At 44.9% G+C, this 17509-nt stretch overlaps 1 long non-coding RNA gene across 1 annotated transcript in view; it reads left to right on the forward strand.

The window, feature by feature from the left end:
• Positions 1-647: 647 nt before the first annotated feature.
• LOC109367705 overlaps positions 648-17509 on the forward strand; it is a 22466-nt gene continuing 5604 nt past the window's right edge. Inside the window, exons 1-2 of the long non-coding RNA XR_002115039.2 lie at positions 648-692; positions 17255-17368. This is a non-coding gene — a long non-coding RNA (uncharacterized LOC109367705). The remainder of the gene's footprint in view (positions 693-17254; positions 17369-17509) is intronic.

Here is a 17509-nt window from a genome sequence, read left to right on the forward strand (position 1 = left end):
GCAAAGTACTCTTTAATTGAAACCTAGGCTGGAACTGACCTGCCTGCCTTGAGATACTGTGTGGGTTGGGTGGAGATTGAGTCTGCATTGTTATATTTACATAGACAATTTTAACTTCTGACAACACGAAAACTACTTCTGAGCAGCCTTTGGCTTGGGCCACCCACAACCCATGGGAGATAGGAGGTCACAGGGACACGTTTGTAAGAGCATCACTGTGCAGGACTACTTCTGGGGCAGGTGGTTTTCCAGTGATTTCTCAAAAAAAGCCTTGCTGAAGGCTTTTTTTTTTTTTTTTTTTTTTTCCCCTAGTGCAGGCAGATTACTCTCTTTTTTCTTTTCCTTGTGTTTATACAGGCTTCACTAGAGACCCTTCATGTGATGCCAGCTAGGAATGGTGATGGTAGAGCTGGGGTCAGGCGTGGGACACATGGAGCAGCCCATGTGACAAGCAGGGGTTGAAGAGCCTCGGCTAGAAGTCCACTGCTATGAAACCATGTGTTTTGCAAGGTTTCCAAAGTGCCTGACTATAGCAGAAATGCAAGTCATGGCCTGAGGTAGTGATTGAGCACCTGGTGGGAAGGCAGGGCCAACCCAGGGGAGCTCAGGTGTATGCAGACCTCATTTAAGGGTTGGCGGTGGAGGTGAGGGTATCTTGCTGGAGAGCCCTACCTACCTGAGGCCTTCTACAGGTAAACAGATTTTTTTCCTTTGTTTCTGTGTTCATGGCAGCTGTACTTGAGCATATCCTCACTTGCTGTAGCCTGGGACTTTGCTACTCTGCTATTATTGCTGCGTTTTCTATCACGTTATACTGACCAGTGTGCTTTAGTTGCAGCTATTATATTGGGGATGTGCTACAGCATCACCTGTAACTGAGCCAGCAGAGCCTAGAGAGATATGGGTGTGCTGAGGAGAAGTCCAGGCTGGTTAGGGTCTGGCCTGACTTATTGAAACAGTTTGGGAAAAGGAAGGTTTTGAGTGCTGCTTGTACTTAACCTCCTCTGAAGTGCCTCCTCATTCACTGGGGGTCTGAGCTAAAGATTTTGTGACCACAGTTGCTGCTCTGCTTCCAGCAAGGCTGAGCAGAGCTGCCTGGGCCCGGCACCAGCTGTTTTGTGTTACTGGGGCCTGATAACAACTTCCTCTTCCCTGCGTGCACCAGTGGCTGGATGCTTGTGGGGCCTTCGTTGCTGCCTGCCCTTGGGGCTGTTCTGAGCGTATGCAGGTGGCTGAAGGGAGGGTAAGTGGATGGTGTCGTAGCTTTGAGAATACTGAGGGTGTAAGCAGGGAATGTGGCTGGGGGATGGTGAGCACCAGGCTCTCCTCCTGCCTGTAAGACTGCTTGGAGACAGGAGCCTAGGCAGTTGGCAAAGCAGTGCTGTAGGGTGGTGGGAGCAGGGCTACATCTTATTCATCCCAGATGCAGTGCAGAGGGGTCAAGTGCACCAGTGAGATTTACTTCCTGGTGAAGCACTGGTCACCATTTTCCTGCAGCGTAGGTGGCTGAAAATGTGTGACAAGTGCCAGTTATGCTGCCCATGCACTGCAACACCTTAACAGTGGGAGTTCCATTTTCATCCTTCTGTGTCTGTCACTGACAGACTGTGCATGCTTTTGAGGTCTTGGGGCAGAAGAACAAGAGGTACTTCCTTAATATTGCTGACACTGAATGTGCTAGGAAGTACTTAACCCTCAAGTAGATAAAAAGAAAAGCTGGCCAAGCCCCTTCTGCACAGTGTGGCTTTCACTAGCTGATCTCCAGTTCTATTTAAATATTTTAGCTGTGCTCCCCATTGCACCAGGCTGAAGGCTGACATATATTGGGAAGATACACGTTGCTTGAAGAGCTTGCTTGTGACCAGTACAGAGTAGGTGGATTGGGGCAAGAAAGGAAAGATGGTGCACAGAATGAAGTGGCAATTGACTTGGGGGAGGACAAGGGTGGGGTGTCCAGAGAAGTGGCTGGGTGTCTGGTTTCCAGACTATTGCTCTCCCCTGTCTTCCCCTAACAATGTGGTTTCTGTTAATTTTGTAGAAAAACAACGATCCATGGTGGGGAGGAGGGAGAACAGAAGCTGCTGTGCTCTGGAGGCAGCGTTCGTTTTGCTTCGGAGCTTTCCACAGGGCATCAGCTCACCATTGGAGATGTCAGCTCCAAATAAAACCGTTCCAGGACATTTCCTCAGTTTGCTGCTCCGCAGCAGGCTGCGTTGGCTGTGACACTGAACAGACCCCGCAGAGCGGTTTGGAAGAACAACAAACCCACTGCCAGGAAACACGCCTTCGTTTTGTGGCAGGCCAGGAGAAAATGTGTACAAGGCTCCAGTTGTCTTGTGTGTAAGAAATGCTGGGTATTTTGAATCACAGGAGAGCAGGCGTGATATGAGGCTCAGCATATCTTGAACAGATAGTCAAGAGATAGTATTCTGACTAGAAGGTCTCAGAATATGTAGATTTTCATACAAATAATTTTCTGGTTTTGTCTCTCCAGAGGTTACTGTGGCTTCACAGAATCAGAGGAGTTGGAAAGGACCTCTGTAGATCATCTTGTTAAACCCTACTGCTACAGCAGGTTCCTTACAGTAAATTACACAAGAAGGTGTTCAGATTGGTTTTGAATATCTCTTTGCTGAAGTCAAGGTACACAACTGCTCTCTCCTCCTCTACTAAGCAGGTCATGGCATTATAGAAGGCTACCGGACTGGTCAAGCATGATTTCTGCTTGGTGGATCTGTGTTGACTACTCCTGATAACCTTCGTCTCTTACAAATGCTTGGAGATGACATACAGCATAAGCTGTTCCATCACCTTCCTGGGGATGAGGTGAGACTGACTGGCCTGTGGTTACCCAGCTCTTCTCCTTGCCCCTTTTTAAAGACTGGAGTGACAATGGCTATCCTTCAGTTTTCAGGCACCTCTCCTGTTCTCTGTGATCTTTCAAAGATGATGGCGGGTTGTTGAGCAGTCATTTCTGCCACCTCCCTCAGCATGCATGGGTGCATCCCATTGGTACCCATGGATTTGTGTGTGTGGGGTTTGCCCGGACACTATCTGACCAAATCCTCCTCAATTGAAGAGAAGCATTCCATTCCCCAGACTCTCTCTCTCTCATCTCCAGGCTCTGGGGTTCCCAAGAGGCGGTCTTAGCAGTAAAGACTGAAGCAGTGAAAGTGTTCAGCAACTCCACCTTCTTGTTGTCCTTCATTACAAGGGCATCCACTTCATTCAGCTTTCTGTTGTGCTGATTCAGCTATTTCTGCTGCAGTGCTCTGTACTCAGTTGATAGCCCAACTTGTTTGCTTTTCAGTTTTTCAACTACAGCAAAATATTTAAGTTGGAATTTGTTCATTTCACACATAAGTGTTACAGCTGAGCTGATCCCAGTGGGATCGTTAGCAGTAAGAGGAGAGTATGGGAAAGGAAATATTTTTTTCCTTCATGCTGCAGCCATTGCTCAGAAGTGCTTTGGCCCTATCAGCTATCTGGATAGAAAGCTGAATATTGCTTTATCCTAGCATTGATTTTTTCCTATTCCTGGTTTGGGATGATCCAAGAACCATCTTAATTTCCCTACAGCAGTTTCCAGTAACCCACTCCTCCCTATCCCCGTTACTTTGTCCACATGAAACCCATCTGCTGCAGGCAGATCTCTTCCTGGGACCAAAGAAGGGAACTTTGCTGTGTTGCTTCCCCACACGCATGGGTGAGCTCCCAGGATCAGGCTGTTCTCTGACACCCTCGTTCTCTCTTCTGATGTTGGATGCAACCTTCCCTTTAAAGTGCCTTCCTCTTTTCAGAAGAGCAGGCTCTGCAAAGAGTCTTTCCTAGCATTGAAGGGGTCAGGACTTCTATCACCACTGCTGCTATTGAGTGGTTATTGCCTAAGAGACTCATCTTCGGATTTGCTCCTGGATTTTAAATAGCAGATTCTGGGTAGATTAGCTCAGTAGGCATTGATGTGATTCAGCTAATTTGAGATGTGTTTTTGCTGGAAAATTAACAAGTGCTTGTCTGAGCCAGCATGAGAAGTTCTCTCTCTGAAGTAAAGCATTGCTCAAGATGAGGTGACAGAATATTTATTTTAACATTTAAATGATGGCAACAGTTGCATTTTTCCCTGCCTACTTACTGCCTTAAACTGAAAAACAGTTGAACCAAACCTTCCAAAAATATAAGACAGCAACCCAAGGGCAGAATTCCAGCTGAAAAGGTTAAAGTCTAATGAAGCTGCTCATGCCTGGAAAAAGCTGCTTGAGGACAGATGTGATTAGGTGACCTTAGAAAGAGTTGTCCATGCATGTTTTTCTTCTAATATATCCTAATGGCATAAAGGTGCTAGATGGCCAAGAAGCATTTTATAGGTACTTTGGGTACCTAGGAAGAGTGCAAGAGTCTCCCGTGCAGACAGGTCTTAACAATATATGGCAGCATTACACAACAGCTCTTCAGAAGTGGAGAAAGATGGTTCTTGCTGAAAACTGAAGTTTCTTTTGAGTATGTGAAGGGAACTATAATTAGTCCAGCAGGATTATGGCATGACCAGTAGACTTCTAGTCTGCTGCAAGCTTTGTTGAAATTGGTTAGTTCTTCACTTTGCACCCTGACAGAAAAGAAGCCTCCTAGAGCAAAGCAGTGTTAGAAGATGCAGAGCTCAATCTGGGAAGGGAATCATCTAAAAATGCAAATGCCAGCTCTGGCAGTAAAAGATATGTTATTGGCAGCTGTGTATTCAAATGTTGACTCAGCCTGGTCTTTGGGATCTGACAAGATCAAGAGCCCTGAAGGGTTATGGCCGTGAGCATTAATAAAGTAATCTTGTTAAGAGATAATTAAGTTACATTTATTAAATTCCTAATTAAGAAGCCAACTGTAAGCGTGTTAGGTAAGGAATGCTCAGCTGGAATTATTCACTTTCCACACCCTTGCAAAAGATTAAAATGGGGGAAAAAGAAAGAAAAAAATAAATAAAAGAAATTCCCCACCTTCTGAAATATAAATTATGTTCTAGGTGTGGTGCCTGTGGAGGAAGCAAAGGCCAGAGCCTCTGCCCCACTGAGATGCTCTGATTAGCAGAGGGTGGGGTGGGGGGCTCATTTCCAGGGCCTTACCCTCATTATCCAGGAGGAAATCTGCACAATGTGAACGGTTGGTAGCGCAGCAGTAGCTCTGCATAGGTGCCATTCTTTGGGAACAAGCAAAGTGCAAATCTGAACAAGTAGCAAGTGGACTCTTTTTGCCTCTCTTGCTATCTTGGGTTAAACTCAGCTCTGCTGTGAACCCATAGCCTCCTGTAGTCGTAATTGAGGCCATTACTAGATCCAAACTGTGGAGTGTACAGCCTGGCCAGGCAAAAGGGGTGTGGAGGAATGAGGTGTTTGAGTGGGGGAAAAACAGGACCTAAGAGTAACTGGCAACAGTCCTAGGGAGGCCATAGTTGAAAACCTTCATTTGAAGGTTTCAGAACAACCTTCCTTAAACAAAGAATCCTCCTTCTGTCCTGTGAAGACTGACTTGTCTTCTGTGTGGAGCTCCTCAGAGCAGTTAGTTCTGCTCTTGCCTTCCGTGAGCTTGAGTTCTTTGCAGAATCCCATACAGATCAGTCTTTCTCTGCTTAAAGTGGAGAAAAGAGGGGAAAAAAAGTGCCAAACTGATATTTCCTAGCCTGGGAACTTGAGAATCCAGACTGAAAATCTGCTGCTGTTATCTTGGATTTATTTTTTTGTTTATTTATTTGACTCCCACAGAGCACAGCAACCTTTCCCAGAGCTGGCGAGGGTCGGTGATACCACGGTTGGGCCGCACCTAGGGAGGGGATGGCACAGAGCTTGGCCTGGGGCTGCGGGGCAGGCTTCGAGGTGGAGCACAACACCCTTCTGTGGCTGTTCCTCCCACTGCTGACAGCAGCCCTGGAAGCTGGTCTTGGCTGCTAATTTGGCCTTGATTTATAAGGCTTTATGCTTTCCAGCTCTTTTTATGGTTTTCAAGATTATTTGCCCTTTGTCATTGTGGGGCGTGCAGTTCCAAGATCACGCGGCTTTATTTTGCCTTGCCCAGTTCAGGCAGCCTCAGCTGACCCAGATGGTGGGATGTGAAGATGAAACTGGTGATGGACCAGAGTCACTGTGGTACTGAGCAATTCAGACTGCTTCATCACTTGCATCTTCCAGCCATGGAAATGGATACAGAGTAAACAGCAGGAGGTGTTAGTCTAGCTCTGGGTTCGTGTTATGACCTTCTCAAAAGGAAAGAGGGTGTGCTCTGAGGAGAGGGGTGAGGGCCGGGACATGGGGTTTCAATTCCTGAAAGACTCATGGCGAGGTGGGTGGCAAAAGCTGGAGCTACGTGATACCTGGTGCCACCCATGGAGTGTGACAAGCAGAGCTGGATTGTGCCTTAAAGCCGTTCACTTCAAATCACTTTGGGTGTTCGTGTCATTGCAAGCTGGATGGATGTTGGTATGGAGGGCATCTCATTTTGAATTCCTCCCTTCTGCTGTGCAAGTAGCAGGACCAGCATTCAGAGCAGTATTTTCCTGAACGTGTCTGGGTTGCATTAGTACCCCCAGTGCTTGTTTTCATTTCAGGCAGGCAGGAAAGCAATTAGCACAGAGGTGAGATCTCTGATAAGATCAATCCCTTTTCTGGCAACTGTTCAGAGTCTGCAGTTGTTATGAGGATGCAAACTGCTCGCAGAACGATCCATCAGTGTTGCCTCCCCTGATAATCCAGGTCCATAGTTTGGTAGGAAGGGATGATTTGAGTTAGCACATAGAGCTGTCTCTGCCACACTGTGGAAACCACCCAAAACTGAAGTACCCCTTCTATGCCCGTGGATTTTACTAATCTCAATTTGCACTGGCAGAAGCTTGAGAGGTGATTGCCACTTGTGTAGCTGTATGTTCAAACACACTCATTTTTACATATTAATAGTACATTTTTTTTCACCCCATATTTTTTTTTTTTCCATTAGGTTTGCTTTCTCCATGTGAACTCTGATTCACAGCAATGCTCCTCTGGTTACGCGGATTCCTTTTCTCTACCCTCCTCCTCTTGCCTCTTTCATAGCCTAAGCCAAAATATTTGTCTACCACAAGCGATCAATGCCAGATTTGTTGTGTGGGCAGGACTAACACAGCAAGGGATAACAAAACAGAGAAAATTGATGCTTTACTAAAAATAGACTTGCTGCAGAAGGTTGAAACTGGTTCCTCATGTTAAAGCTGAAGGGTAATTAATTGAGCAATTGGGATGTATTTGGAAAAAGATTCTTGGTGAACCACATCCTTCCTGTGCTCAATGAGCAGACAGCGTGTGCACTCTGAGGGGCAGCATGATGCAATTAAGTGAGTGCAGCAGTGGTGAGAGGGACTGTGTTTACAGCTGTTGGTGACTACAGATGCCCATCAGTTTGCTCTGGTGTAAGAGGTTAGAGCGTTATTGCCAAAGGCATGTGCTGGCAGTTCTTGAGATCTACCTTTCTGAATGAGGAGGATTCAATACAGAGCTTGGTCTCACTGAGCAGTGGGAAGGTGACAGGACAGGGTTGCTAAGGCTGGCATCACCAATGTCTTCCACTGGGCTGGTCTGCTCTTGGCTGTGCTTTGCCTATCGCGCTTGGAGGTCAGGGGCTGTAACTTGCCATGGGTTCAGGCAGTGCCCAACTCTCATTTAAATGCAGAGCAACCATGATCTGATCTGGTACTGCTGATAGTGATTTAGTCTTAATTCAGTCTTCTGCAATCTGAATCAAGCCCTAAAACATAGTGCATCTATACGATTGAATTTACAGAAGATTAGTCTGTAATCTTATCCCTTGACCCGTAACCCACAGTCTCTGCACTATCTAGCTCAAATCTCCAAAGCGTGGCATGGTTTCATTATTTTGCTACAGTGGATTATAGTGGCCTATTCCTGAGGCAGCATCTGGTATTTAATTACAGCTAATAGATTGTTAGCTACAAGAACCACAGTCCCCAACTTGGGGAAGAAACCTGTGCTGAAATCGATCTGTCGCTGATCCTGTGGAACTGGAGGCTACTGGAGGAGAGGGAGCATGCCTGGGTGAGTCTGGTGCATTCCTCTTTGAAGGAGTAAGATTGAAAGTAAGTGGAAAATGGCCTAAAACATCCTTGTGCAGAACAGGTCCTTTGCTGCTTTTGTTGTCAATCTGTGCCATTAATAGGGTCACATATGTACTGAATGCATGAAAGGTGGGCCCTGCCACAAGCACTATGTCCTCTGCAATTAGTTAGGAGCTCAGCACTGCAAAGTGGAAGAGAGAGCTGTGACAAGCACAGAGGTGAACGTGTTGTTCCATGTGGACTGGAATAATGAGGCCAGGAAGGACTCCTGCAGCCTTCTCACCTGGCCTCTTGAGTAACACAAGCTTGGTATGATTCAGTGGTCATCTGTCTGGTGCCTGTGTTAGGCAACTGGTCAGTCTAGGCATAGCTCTTGACTGGTACTGTAATTCCCAGTCTGTCAGTGTTATTCATTTTCCTTTGACTAGCTTACATTTTGGGTAACTGTGACACCTGGAAGAGGTTAAAATTCTGCTAAGGTAACGATGAGACCTGTAACTGTAGAAAAATACCTTATTAGAAGGCCATATGGAACAGTTCAGCCCAGTATCAAGTGTCTCATGCTGATCGGTAATGAATAGGGAAAGCTATTCATGAATGTGTTTATTCCATAAGACTGTCACAGCTTTCAGCAATCAGTGCTTTAAAAACTTCCTGAACTGGAGGCTGCATCTATATCATCATGTTAAGCAGACCCCAATGCTCTAATTGGTTCCTCAATTTACGTGCTATCCACACAAAAAACCATATTTCCCACAGCTTGTCTCAGATGTGTTTGCCTGGCAATTTAACCCCTGCTGCCTCCTTTCCCATTGGCTCTTCCATCGTGAGAAGTAGCAAATGTTCTCCATGCCCTCCATATTGTTTGTGTTTGCATAGGCTTGTGGCATACTTCTTTTCTAGTGCCAGTGTATATCATTTCTGTAGTCCTAGAATAAGATTAACCTCTTCTAGACAAATTATGTCAATCCATCTCCTGTTTAGTTTGTGCTTTGGTTTAAGTCCTGGAGATTTGATTGTGAGCCTGAACTGTGAGGATTTAGGATTATGGGCTCTAATCAAGTAGACTGCAAACCTCTTTCATCCACTTTGAGTGCTGTTTCCATAAGGGAAAGTCATAATTAAATGCTGGGCCCTAGCCTGTCAGTTCTTGCAACCTATTTGGTATTTTCCTTTAGGAGTTCCATAGAATTCTAGAATTGTTTGAGTTGGAAGGGACCCTTAAAGGCTGCCTGGTCCATCTCTTCTGCAGTGAGCAGGGACACCTACACTAGGTCAGGTGCTCAGAGCTCCATCCTGCCTGACCTTGGGTGTCTCCAGGTACGGGGCACCCACTGCCTCTCTGGACAAACCATCCAGCTGAACTAATTAGGCAATCACTTAAGGATCCCAAATTTTATCCTAAAGCTTATGGATGAGTAGAAGTGCTGGGAATTGTGATCCCTAAAGGCAAGTGAAAAGGCCGATGGGGTTCCAGCAGCTGCCTGTAAGGTTTGGACAGTTGGATGACAACCTGCATTCTGTACCAGCCTTACACTCCGTGTCACCGAGCTGCGCTGAGCCACCAGAGGGAGACGGAGGGTAAATTTCTCAGCGGTCCTGGTTTTGCGTCTCCAGCTCTTCTGAAGCCTTTTCAGGTGCTGCTGTATCCCCAGGACAGCCCCTATGCTCATTTGGGTTCCAGCAGCTGCCTATAAGGTTTGGATGGTTGGGTGATAACCTGCATTCTGCTGCCAACCTCACACTTGGTATCACAGCATGAGCTGTTGTGATTACTTACCTCTCTTCCTAATGTGACAAGATTCAGTGGGATTGATAGTGATCAAGTAACCTTTGGTGTAGAAAAGAGTTCTTGCAGCTGACCAAAGCATCACAGCAGTCATTCAGAGAAGCAAAACAATCTCTTTTTTTCCCCCTTTTTGTAAATGAGATCTCCTATTCTGCTTCTATCACACATTCTTACTTGCTTGTTTTTTAATGTATTGATTCCAAAACCTGCAGCACTACCATCTCTGCTCTGCCCCAGATGTGGAGAGAGCTCTGCAGAGCTGTAGCTTGACTGAAGTGACCTGCAGGTATAGCTGTTGTGAGCTGCTCAGGAGGATGGAGGTGCCAGCATTCCGTGTAGGACACTCCATAGGCTGTTGCTAGAAGGGCACAACAAACATATTCAGTGGGATTTTACAAAACTTAGAAGGGAGGCTGCTCACTGCGTAAGTCATGAAGGTAATAAGAAAATCAGGAGGTCTGCTGTGATTATACAGTTCGGAGTAACCAAATCTTATCATTTATGAAAGTTATGACTATTCCTCAACCTATTCTGTGACTACTTTCTTGTAGGGAATCGTCCTGCAGTTTCCTCCCAAAATACAGCAGCAGCTGCTCCTGCCTTTCTGCAATGCCACAAATCTCCTGCTGAAATAGGGGGTGAGATGCTGCAGTTTCCTGCACAAATTAACCACAGATTTCAGCTGCTGAAGTAATTGCCTGTGGGAAGGGGACAGCGAGTAATTTGAGAAAGGGAAGGCAAAATCCTACTGTGCAGAGCAGAAACCTGCTTGGCACATATATATGCCCAACACTGGGAAACTAGGGCTGGGAATTATGGCTGCACCTGTACTCTCTAATCTCCCTATGCTTGTGTTGTCCATAAGCAGGCTTGCTTGCTTCTCACTTCTTCCACCTCAGTCATATTACTGGAGGGTGTTACTGTACTAAACCTTAATTCTGAATTCTTTATGGTACTTCATCATTCCGTTTCAGTAATGCTATGGGTCTAGTTTAATTGAAATAAACGCTGTACTTATGTCTATAAATATAATGAAAGGGCTTTGTTTTGTCTCCTCTTACTGCATGTTCTGCATATCTGACCTCAGGAAAGTTGCTGGGAATCTTCCCTAGAGCACAGCTGGGTGCGGGTGATGATACAAGCAGGGGGATGTAAAAACCATACAGCAGCTCTGCCTCTATATTAAGGATAATACAGTTGCGTGTAATACAGGAAATCACAGGCCGAATGTTGACCACTGCATCCTACATAGATTTTGCTGAAATTGGGCTTGATTGCCAAGTGGTGGCTAGCAACTAGTCTGACTCAGTCATTCTCTGGGGCCACCCACCTGGTTGCTTCAAGGCACTGGAGTAGACGCATTGCTTGTGGCTGCAGCAAATGCTCTGGCCAAGAGTTGAGTGAGCAGGAGATGGCGTTTCCCTGCCAGGGCAGAATGGTTTGTCCTGATCCCATCTTACTAATAGATTTGTTTTAGGAAAGAAATGAATTGGCTCCATGTGCTGTGGTATTAAAGCCTAGCATGTATTTCTACTCCTCCTTCTACTGAAAGAGTACAAGTGTCAGGTCTTGATGTTAGTTTGTGGAAATTGGTTGAGAGTGCACTGCACTAATTTGCCTGAGAGACCCCAGAGGAAGGTGAACCTTGGGACAGTTGCAGGTGGGGCTGGGATGGTCTTACCTGTTCAAAATATAGCTACAAGTACAAGCTCTAGCATGTCCAGTGAGGGCTGGTATTTGTTGCCTATGTCTTTTAGGTGCTTTGGTAAGAATGACCTTTGTGGGATATAGGAGTAATTTGCTGACCAACAGGAGTAAGGAGGGTGTGGCAGAGGAAGGATTGCTCCATACACAACCTATGACATGCTTTCTCAGCTGACTCTCTTAAACCACAGAAGTCCTAATAGGCTCCTAAACAGAGGGAGAAAGGTTAGGTGAACTTTTAGCCTAACCTAGTTCGGCTGCCCTTATTATATAATTGGAAATAAAAGGTGGTGTGACTGAGCCAATGGATCTTTCAAGATGAAAAGGCTTAGCTGAAGCCTCTAAGAAGTGGTGTGATGGTGGGGATTATTCTTTACTCCTTTGATCTAAAAAAACTGAAGCTGTTTTTGAAGCAGACCTGAGAGAATGAGGTCCTTTGCAATCCTTCAAACTTGTCTGTCCCAAGTGAGCTCCTCACATCTAAGTCACTTGAGTGCATGAATGAGCACTGTGTGCAGAGACGACAATAGAAATAACTTTTCCTTGGTGAAGACCATTGCTTGCATTAAACTCGTAATGTTTAAAGTAAGATGAAGGAATCACAGAATTGCAGGGGCTGAAATGGTCCTCTGGAGATCATCAAGTCCAACTCCCTGCTAAAACAGGTTCCCTACAGTAGGTTGTAAAGGAAATGTCAGCCTTTTTGTAGCCCTTTCAGCCTAGCAGGTTAGATGCACAAGACAGCTGAATTTCACTATTGGTTTACCTGTGTGGAAGAGGAGGAGAAACCCTGCAGGCCTCTTCTATCTGTGCATTCATCTACTCTGGGAGGGCACTAGATCGAGCATGCTGCCCATGTAGAAGTGCTGCTAGGCTGAGAAGCAGAACTGGGTAAGGGTTAAAATGCAGGAAAACTTCTTCTTTGGCTGTCAGGCTGATAGAAGACTTGTATTTCTAAGCCACAAGAATTCCAGCGTTAAGGAAATTAGTTCCTGAAGATAGCTTACTGAGGAGTAATGTCCTCAGTAAAGGTCTTGTGGGAGAAAAGCTTGCTTTTTGACCTTCCTTTGCTTGGCTCTGCTTTCAGACTCTCAGTTGTTTGCTTAATGCTAGAACAAATTTTAATAACTTATGTTGCTGGCCTGGAACTCAGGCAACTGGATAAAAAGGGTCAGGAAAGAAAGTATACTGCCTGTGCTTTTCCCTGATTTGTGACCACTCCTTTTCCCCTAAGCTCTAGAAGTCTTTGCATGACAAGAGTGTGCACAGAAATGTACCGATTGTGCCTGAAATCATTCAGTGTGTCTTGGATATGTCAATGGCTTGCATATGCTTATTCTTTCCTCTGATGAGTAGCTAAGATTACAGATGGTAACGTTCTGCAGTTGGTAGAGAGATTCAGATCAGTTTTTGTTTTTCTGGGTTCCTCAGAGAGCAATCTACCAAAATAAACAGAGTGGAAAGATGTTCATCACCTGCCTGTTTTAAACAGGATTCCACCTGGCAAGGCATTCTAGCATGGTTCAGTCAGATTCGCATTGCACCACAGTGATTTTCCTATCTCTGTTTCAAACTGCCCTCTGCGGTGTTTTTAGAGATGGAAAAATGTGCTGCTCTGCTCCGCAGAAGCTACTTATAGCAATGTTCATGGTGCTGGAGGGATGTCAGCTTTGCTAAGCAGTGGGGCAGGGGGGAATCGGGGACTCGAGATAAGAATAGTACATGAAATCTTAAATTTGACAGGCCTGTCAGGGAGGAAATTACAGCTTGGAGGAGGAAAAGTGGTTGTCTTTTGAGTTTTCTGTAGTAAATATAAAGTCTGGGGGTTTTGGCGGTGAGGAGGCAGTTCCACCAGGAATGTGTAAGGCTTTGTTTGGGACATGCCTACCACAGCTGTTTTTCATTATGAGAGAGCAAGAGGAGGACTTGGTGACAAGGATCCCTGTATGCTATGGTAGAGCTGGTGTAAAAGGCAGGCAGTGGTGTGTGGAGGGAGAGGGGTTTGGGGCAGGAAGATACGGGGAATCACTTGAACAGCCCAGGTTGCACATGAGTGAGTTTGGCACAGAGGTTGCCCCTTCCTCCCAAAGAAGAAATTGCTGTGCTCACCTGGCAGTAACTGCAGTGCTGTTTCTAGCTATGTCAGGGGGTGGACTCTTGTCTCCTTATGGTCTGTGTTGAAGAATGTGTTGTTCGACTCTTAAATTATATTTTAAATTCTGCTCTTAAGCCAGCTTAGACTTTTACTGCATCAGAAATGCTAGCACTTACAGCTGAGTTTCTGCAGAGATTTGTGCCAGAAGGGGAGATGAGAGAGATGGAGAGGAGCTCTGTAGCTCCTATGTAGAAATGTGCTGGCACATACACACGCACTATCAGCTGCTATTCACAGAAGGCAGAAAAGTGAAATAATGTGCCCGGGGCCACACACCAGGCTGCTGGCAAAGGATAAGCACTGGAGCCACATATCAGCCCCTCCTGCTGGACTGTTCTTTTCTTGCTAAATAATCCTAGCAATCCACTGATACTGCAGTGTAATACTTGCCTGTAGAGCATCAGCTTCTTTTTTTAATGTATATCCAGTCTTAAATATGTTTCCATGTAAACCAAATACAGTCTGGAATAGAAATAGAACAGAGATCCTCTTTCCTCCCTTTATCCCTAACCAGGCTACTGAGAGTTTGGTGTTGTGCTAGTGATGCTGCCAGTGATGTTTGTCTATTACTATCAAACTTCTACAAATTTGGTATCTTTGAGCTCTCTGCTGTTTGTTGGTTTGGACAAAAATGGTTTAAAAGCTTTTAGGAGGAGAGAGAAAAAGCTGACCAGCAGACAGGCACACGGGAGCTGGAACTTGATGATCCTTGAGGTTCCTTTCAACCCAAGCCATTCTGTGATTCTGCGTAGGATATTGTCACATAACCTGCAAATACAGTTCTGTTTCTGACCAGTTGTGGCCATTTGAAGGAGTGGTGGTGTTCTTTGCATTGTATATGTGAGTGGTATCAGGATATTTCAGTTTAATCTTCCTGATTGCCTTCCTACTTTAAGAGAAGGGGGTGAATGATTGTATGTATGTATTGTATGTATGTATTTATTTATTTATTGCTTCTAAGCAAGCACCGGTGATGTCCTACCTCACAAGAATACCAACGTGTTTGGTCACTGAATTCAACTCTCTTTGTTCCCATCTGTTCCAGACTGGATTTTGCCCACAACCTGTAATCTCCTTTAGAGACCTTTCTTGTTCTTCTAGTTAAAAAGCAAATAAAGGAGAGTTCCTACCGCAGACAGAAGGGAAGTAAGAATGTTAGAGCCAAAAGCTGGCCTGCTGCCTGTTGGTGCAATAATGGGGTATATGCAGGGTAGCTGATGACTAATCCGGGGCAGTGCCAGAAAGCCAGTCTGATGACCACCTCTCCTACCAGGGGTCTGGTCTTGGCTTCTTCCAGTGACATCATGGCGCCAAGAGCTTGGATCAGAGGCAGTCATGGAGACAAAGTAAATATTTAAGTGAAGGCTGATGAGCACGCACTGCATCTCCAACGTCATGGGTTTCTCAGAAATTTGAGTGCTTAGAACTTGAGCATTTTCCTTTTTGTCATAACAACAAAGTCAGCTGCTCAGGCAACTTTCTTCGGTCTTTTCCCCTTTCTCTCCTCTTCCAACTCTTTCCCCACCCTGAGGCCCCAAATAACCAGTATTAATCATTTAGAAGGCTTAAAAATAGAAGAGAGATAGGGAAAACAAGGATTCTACCTTTTCTATACAGATACCATGGACTGGAACACAATGTAATCAGTGAGCACTGTGTCCTTACTCCTGGCAGGGACAGTACAAAGAGAGTGTGCCAGCCTTGTTGCTGAAGGAGCAGCAATACTGCTGAATTTCAGGAGGATAGTTTGAGAGCCTGGTTGTTGTTTCTCCAGGTCTTTGTTCTTTTTGGCCCCCCAAACAGGCTACAGTATTTAAGAACTGGAGCTGGTCTGGCTCCTGCTTCCCAGTTAGCTGAAATTCCATAGGATGTGGCTTCTCTGCTTTTCCTCTCTGGTCCTCCAAGACAAGACTCTAATGTTCCAAATACAACCACTTCAGAGAGGAGGCACAGGCAGATTTCCCCACACCTTTGTTCTCCAAGCAAGTGACTTGAGTGCTCGCCCTTTGACCAAAGAGTAAAACACTGAGGGCCTTCCATGGCTTCTTACTAAAATGAACTGCCTGAGATTTAGCTATCACTTGCCTTGTTTGAATTGCAAATTATTCAAAAAATAATAGACGTTGTAGTTTGAGAAAGATGAGTTCTGATATATTATACCAAGTAGACTGATGGTCATATTTCAGCCTAGTGTTTTTGGAGGTTTGAAATAAAACATTTGGTTTTCCTCAAACCAAGCTGCTTAATAACCTGCTGCAGCGTACACCTACTAATCATCTCAGATACAGAGCTCCTGCCCCTTTATAGACATTTTTTTTCTTTTTTCCATGGCTTTCCTTCTTGAGGTTGATCTTTTAGTCTTGAAAACAAGGAGCTTGCACTTTATCTGTCAAGTAGCCATCTTATACTTTCCACTATGACTTTTTATTGCCCAGTTGCTAAGGATCCTTTATTCCTGTTGTGTTTTCCCTTTATTTTTCATTTGGTTTTGTGTTGTTTCAGAGTTTATAGTGTCTCTTCATAATAATAATAGATATCTATGTGACTTCTCATGTCACAGAATGTGTAGACCAAAGCAATATCAAGCACTGTTGAACTGGGCCCATTCATATGAGCTGGCAATGCATTTTAGAAGTCTTATAGCACTTAAGGGAAGAGAATGATTAATAGTGATTTTTATTTTGTGGAAGCTTTTGCCTTCCTCACTAATGAACTGATGGACCTGATTGTAGGTGTTATATGGTGGTCTTTACTTGTGCACTTGAAAACAGTGTTATTCCAGGACAGCATTGGAGTCTGTCCTGCTGAGTGGAAGGGAGAGAAGACCTTGCATACTGACAATTCATAGGGCTTGGATACAGGAAACTTGTGGTCATGGGGAAAAGTATGTGCAGTGGCTGGATGGGCATCTTGTCATTCTGCAAACCCCAAGGGTAACACCAGACTTTTGGAGAGTCACAGAGCCTTTCCAAATCCTGTGGCTTCTTCCCCTATGTGGAGAGGATTTATGCACAATGACTGTAAAAATGCCACGAAGGACTGCCTGGTCTAGTTGATTGATCTCATGGCAGTCAGCGTCAGCATCTGATGATTTTTTTCCATCACTTACAACCCTATCTACATCTTTCCTCTTTTTATTTATTTATTTTTTTCTTCTTGAGTATTCAGTTAATAACCCAATATAATGGCTTTGTAAGAAAATATTAAAATCAGAGTAAGTGAGGGAGAGGATAGACCTCAGGAGGTCAGATGCCCTGTGCCCCAGCTTCAGGACAGAATGGGCAGTGTGTAATGAATTTTAGAGGTGTCTGTCTTACTGGATTGCTGAAATCTCTGCTAGGACTGGTTCCTCACTCTCACATCTATTCCAACTATACTTATTACTGCCATATTTTTCCTTTATTCAAAGCTGAACCTCCATTGCTGTGGTTTGAGCTTCCTGACCTGTTAACCAAGGACATAGAGGGCAGATCTTTTCTCTTTACAGAAATGAATATGTTGTCACTTTTCCTCTTTCCTATAGACCAGCCAATTCTGATGACTACTGCAGCTACTGATGCAGCTTTCCGATGAATATCACAGCTACTCTGTAGTATTTTCATCCAACCCATATTTTCCTCGTAAATGCTTCCAAATGGTATGTTAGTTTTTGTTTTCTCTTGGAATTAAACTAAGCAAGTCATGTTTCTGAGTCCTCCCTTTTCCCTTTCAAAGATGAGCGCTCTCTTTATGGCTCTTCTGCCTTCCAGTAAGCACTTCTAATCCTGCATGAGCTGTT

Source organism: Meleagris gallopavo, chromosome 5, assembly GCF_000146605.3.
Source record: "Meleagris gallopavo isolate NT-WF06-2002-E0010 breed Aviagen turkey brand Nicholas breeding stock chromosome 5, Turkey_5.1, whole genome shotgun sequence".
Taxonomy (NCBI): Eukaryota; Metazoa; Chordata; class Aves; order Galliformes; family Phasianidae; genus Meleagris; species Meleagris gallopavo.